Below are 6,101 nucleotides of genomic sequence, written 5' to 3' on the forward strand. Positions count from 1 at the left end.
GTGGAAATGTTCACATTCCAATTATGCGTTCATGATGTTCTTACTTTTACCCACATTCCGGCTAAAGGATCATTTAAATTACAATAATTCTCGCAGCTATGAGCAAATAAACTCGGGTGCTCCCATCACAAAATGGTTCAAATGTACTTGATCACATACCCTGGATTTTAATATTGCATATCCATTAAAATTCCACAGCAGCCCTTTATAATTACACCAATCAGGGGGAGATAACAGTCTCAACTTGAAAAACTCAGATCCCAACAAAAACGTCCTGTTGATCAGTCATAAGCTTCATACTCAGTCACCCAAAAAATATTGTAGCTCCTGATCAAAATTCAAGCTGTCCTCTACGGATGTCAAGCGCATGATCCACTTTGCCTTGCACCTTAGCAACACAAGCTTCCTATCTCCACCTCGTGGATCGATTTTTATTTGTTCTATTCTAAAAAATCTAAAACTTCTGCTGACATCTTGGGCTGTGCAATTATGCACATGTTCCACTATTGGATATCTAAAATCATTCTGCTTAATTGCTCTTAAATGTTCACCAATACGTTCTTTACACATCCTTATAGTTTTTCCCACATATACTCTGGAACATTTACATTCAATTACAGGTAGGTGTATTTGTTAGTAATCACTGCTCCATTACAAGCCTTGCATTGGGAGCATTTGTAGCTCCCTGTGATACCATTGTCACCACCAGTAGTTTTTTGTATAAAGGAAGGCTCGGACTTTATTCTGGAATAAACAACCATGTCCCTGAGATTTTTATTGCATCTATGCGTATACGTAGGCCGTGGGATAACAGCGTTAGGTTCTGCATTTACATTATGTATATGCCATTGGGCATTGATTGTCTGGCGTATTTTCTCATTAAAAGCTGAATGTCTGGTAACAGAGACTAGTTTCAGCTTCTAATTCTTATTATTACATTGTAATAGATGAACACTGTCGTAAAATCTTTCTCTTTTGTATGCCTTCCCTAACTAGTCTTCTGGTGTAGTCTCCATTAATGAATTTCATTTTCATGGTTACAGCTCTTATGTCATAATCCTGTAAATTTGTGCAATTACGCCCGAGGCATAGGAATTGTCCCATCAGTATACTTTCTTTTTGGTTTTTAGGGTGTTAACTGGGGAAGTGTAATAATGTATTCCTTGTCGTGGGCTTGGTGTACAAATATGCTTCTAGTTTTGACTCAACCTCTTTGATTTTAATGACTAGGAACTTGATACTACGTGCGCCAATGTTGGCAGTAGATCGTAAGTTGGTGTCACACAAATTGATTCATTCTAGAAAATCTGTGAGGGTTTCCTGGTCATCCCACCAGATGGAAAAAATGTCTTCAATATATCGCGACCAGTGTTTAATTGACTTATAGAACTGGGCCACCTTTTTGTATATGAAGCAGTGTTCCAAGTGTGCCATGTAGATGTTAGCTATAGTGTGGGCGCAAGACACCCCCATGCTTACCCCTTTGATTTGTTTAAAGATTTACCCATTGAATTCAAAAGTGGTCTCCTCAAGGACAATATGTAGGATGTCAATCATGAATCATATATCGCAGTCTATGTGATAAGTGTGAATAAATAATTCTACAGTCGTGAGGGCTTCTTGTTGTGGGATGTTGCGGTATAAAGACTCTATGTCTAGAGACACCAAAGTGTCTCTATTGATGTTAAAATCCAGTCCCTCTACTTTACTAATCATCTGCTTAGTATCTTTGATATGCGATTGGGTTTTAGATATATGGGGCCGCAGTATGCTTTCAATATACTTTGAGATGTTTTCTGTAGCCGACCCTATTGTGGTGATGATGGGTCTGTATGGTTTTTTTTGCTACCTTTATGTATATTAGGGACTCCGTAGACACTTGCAAGGTTGTGATAAATTCATATAATCAAGCTCTTGTTGGCATATAATGCATTTTACTGCTGCTTTGTTGGTCAGAGTTTGTATTTTACGTTGGACTGTAGTGGTAGGATCTAGATTCAATTTGCGGTATTGGGCGGGGTTATTCAATACATGTTGTTGGTATATATGTATGTATCTGTTAATACAATACAACCACCTTTGTCACAAATTTTTACTGTTATATTCTTTGTATTCTTAATTTCCATTAAAACCTCCAGTTCTTCTTTTTGTAAATTGGAACTGAGTCTGATGTTAAACTTGTTGGCATCTTTCTATTTGCCCACAACTGTGGTCTCAAAGATACCTACTTCTGGCCCCACTTGTTCTAGGGAGGGCGTGAAGGTAGATGCACTATATATGCACTCATCCATTCACCCAGGCACTACCCATGCACTCATCTATTCACAAAGGCACTACCCATGCACTCATCCATTCACTAAGGCACTACCCATGCACCCATCCTCTCATGCAGACACTCCTCAAGTACTCATCCAATCAACCAGGTACTATTCATACGTTCTTCCAATTACCCAGGCACTATACAAGCATCCACATAATCACCGAGGCACTATGCTTGCACTCATCCATTCCTTCAGGCACTACCCATTCATCCATCCATTCACTCAGACATTATCCATGCACTCATCCATTCCCCCAGGCACTACACATGCACACATTCAATCACCAAGCACTACCCTTGCCCTCATTCATTCACTCAGGTATATCGCATGCACTAATCCATTCATTCAGGCTCTACCCATAAACTTCTCAATGACCCAGGCACTATCCATGCACAAATTCATTCACTCAGGCATTATCCATGCACTCATCCATTCACCCCGGCACTACTCATGCACACATCCAATCACCCGGTCACTACCCATTCACTCATCCATTCATGCAGGCCCTGTGTTCATTCATTCATTCATTCATTCATTCAAGCACTACTCAAACACTCATCCCATGACCCAGGCACTATGCATGCACTCATCCATTCACTCATGCACTACTATTCACTGATCTATTCACCCATGGTCTAATCATGCACATTTTGGATCAATCAGCCACTACTCACGCACTCATCTAGTCAGCCAGGCACGGCTCTTGTACTCATCCATTCACTCAGTCAGTACACATGCACTCATCTATTCACTCAGGCACAATTCCTGCTTTAATCCATTCACTCAGGCACTACCTACGCACATGCACTCATCCTCTTACTAGGTCAAGTTCAAGTTCAAGTTCAAGAATTTATATAGCGCACTACTCACCCAGAGGGTCTCAAGGCGCTTGGGGATGGGGTTAATTATTTATCGAATAGCCAGGATTTAAGTTCTTTTCTGAAGGAGATGTGGTTCTGTGTAAGGCGGAGGTGAGTGGGGAGTGAGTTCCAGGTCTTGGCCGCCAAGTAGGAGAAGGATCTACCTCCCATGGTGGATCTTTGGATACGCGGAACTGCGGCGAGGCCTTGATTGGAGGATCTTAGTTGACAGGTGGGTGTGTAGAAGGATAGTCGAGTGTTGAGGCATTCGGGCCCTAGTTTGTAGAGGGCCTTCTGTGGGTGGGTGAGGAGAGGGAATGTTATTCTCTTGTTGACGGGAAGCCAGTGGAGGTCTTTCAGGTGGCCGGTAATGTGATCTTGGCGAGGGATGTCCAAAATGAGTCTCACTGATGCGTTTTGGATGCATTGGAGTTTTTTCTGTAATTTGGCTGTAATTCCGGCGTAGAGGGTGTTTCCGTAGTCCATTCGACTCGTGACTAGTGCGTGGGTGACAGTCTTTCTTGTCTCGGAGGGGATCCAACTGAAGATTTTTTTGAGCATACGAAGTACATTGAAGCAGGAGGATGAGACGGCGTTGACTTGTCTGGCCATCGAGAGGGAGGAATCTAGGATGAAGCCCAGGTTGCGTGTGTGATCTGTGGGTATGGGTGCTGTGCCCAGAGCCGAAGGCCACCATGAGTCGTCCCAGGCAGAGGGAGATGATCCTAGGATGAGCACCTCCATTTTGTCTGAGTTAAGTTTTAGGCGGCTGTTTTTCATCCATTCGGCTAGTTCTTTCATGCCTTCTTGAAGATTGGTTTTGGCGGAGTTAGGGTCTTTGGTGAGGGAAAGGATCAGTTGGGTGTCGTCAGCGTAGGAGATGATGTTAAGGTTGTGGTGACGCGCGATGGATGCGGGTGGACTCATGTAAACGTTGAAGAGGGTGGGACTGAGTGATGATCCTTGTGGTACACTGCAGATGACTTCGGTAGCCTCTGATTTGAATGGGGGAAGTCGGACTCTCTGGGTTCTTCCGGCGAGGAACGAGATGATCCAGTCCAATGCTTTTCCTTGTATTCCGACGTTGTTGAGGCGTTGTATGAGGGTGCTATGACAGACTGTGTCGAAGGCGGCGGAGAGGTCGAGTAGAATGAGGGCCACTGTTTCTCCGTTGTCCAGTAGTGTTCGGATGTCGTCTGTAGCTGCGATGAGAGCGGTCTCGGTGCTGTGTTTGGCTCGAAAGCCGGACTGTGAAGGATCGAGGGAGTTGTTGGATTCGAGGAAGGCGGCGAGTTGGCTATTGACGGCTTTCTCTATGACTTTTGCTGGGAAAGGGAGGAGGGATATGGGGCGGTAGTTTTTGAGTTCAGAGGGGTCTGCTGTGGGTTTCTTCAGGAGGGCGCTGACTTCGGCATGTTTCCAGCTTTCTGGGAAGGTAGCAGAGTTGAAGGAGCAGTTGATGACATCACAGAGATGGGGTGCGATGATGGAGTCTGCTTTGTTGAAGATGTGGTGGGGAAATGGGTCGGTTGGCGAGCCAGAGTGGATGGAATTCATTAGGCGGATGGTGTCTTCGGTGGTGATTGGGTTCCAGGCACTGAGATTGTTAGAGGGCGGTTTAGGTTCTAAAGGGGGTGGGGAGGATTGTTCGTTGGAACTGTTTTCGAAGCTGTTGTGTATGTCGACAATTTTGTTGTAGAAGAAGGAGGATAACGAATCGCAGAGGTCTTGGGAGGGAGTGATGTCGTTTGAGGCTGCAGTGGGGTTGGTAAATTCTTTGACAATGTTGAATAGTTCCTTGCTGTTATGGGCATTGTTGTTGAGTCGATTCTTGAATGCTGATTTCTTGGTGGATCGAATCAGCTGGTGGTGTTTGCGGGTGGCTGCCTTGAAGGTGGTCATGTTGTCGGTGGATGGGTTTTTTCTCCATGTTTTCTCGAGAGTACGGCATAGCTTCTTGGATTTCTTAAGGTCATCGTTGAACCAGGGGGGCTTTTTTCTGTCTTGTTTGTTGTGATGGTTTTTCACGGGTGCTAATTCATCAGCGCTGTGAGTGATCCATTCTTTGAATTTGATGGCAGCTTGGTTTGGGTCGATGAGAGGGCGGGTTGTTTTTGGTTGAGCGATGTGAGGAGTTGGTCGGTGGTGATTTTGTTCTATTTTCTTCGGGGAATAGGTTGTGGGGGGTTGTGGATCGAGGTGGTTTTGTAGCTGAAGTGAACACAACTGTGGTCCGTCCAATGGAGAGCTGTGGTGCGATCGAAGGAGATGTGTTTGCTGGAAGTGAAGATTGGGTCGAGCGTATGTCCGGCTACATGGGTGGGGGTGTCAACAAGTTGTTTGAGTCTGAGATTGGCCAGGTTGTCCGGAAGGGTGGTGGTGTTGCTGTCGTTTTTCTTTTCCGAGGTGGAAGTTGAGGTCTCCTAGTAGAATGTAGTTCTCGGAGGCGAGGGCATGTGGACTTATGATGTCATTGCTGTCCTCGCTGAATTGTTTACGTGTTCCTGGAGGCCTGTAGATGAGGGTGCCTCTGAGTGTGGTCCTAGGGTCGGCGTGGATCTGGAAGTGGAGGTGTTCAGCGGTTGTAAGGTTATCGTTGGAGCTGGTCGTGATTTTGATGGTGTTCTTAAGGACGATGGCGATGCCTCCTTCTGTTTTGACGGTGCGGTCTTTTCGGATGATCTTGTAATTGTCCGGGATGGCTATGGCGATGTCGGGTGTTGATGATGCATTCATCCATGTTTCAGTAAGGAAGGCGACGTCTGGTGATGTAGCGTCGAGTAGATCCCAGAGTTCGGTGGCGTGTCTGTGGACCGAGCGGGTGTTCAGCAGGATGCACTTCAGGTGGTTAGAGTCGGAGCTGTGTTTGGGGTTAGTGGATGTGGTAAAGGTCTTGATGCTGGTAAATTTGCAGGAGTGG

The sequence above is a fragment of the Lissotriton vulgaris genome, unplaced genomic scaffold (assembly GCF_964263255.1).
Source record: "Lissotriton vulgaris unplaced genomic scaffold, aLisVul1.2 SCAFFOLD_307, whole genome shotgun sequence".
In the NCBI taxonomy this organism is placed as follows: domain Eukaryota; kingdom Metazoa; phylum Chordata; class Amphibia; order Caudata; family Salamandridae; genus Lissotriton; species Lissotriton vulgaris.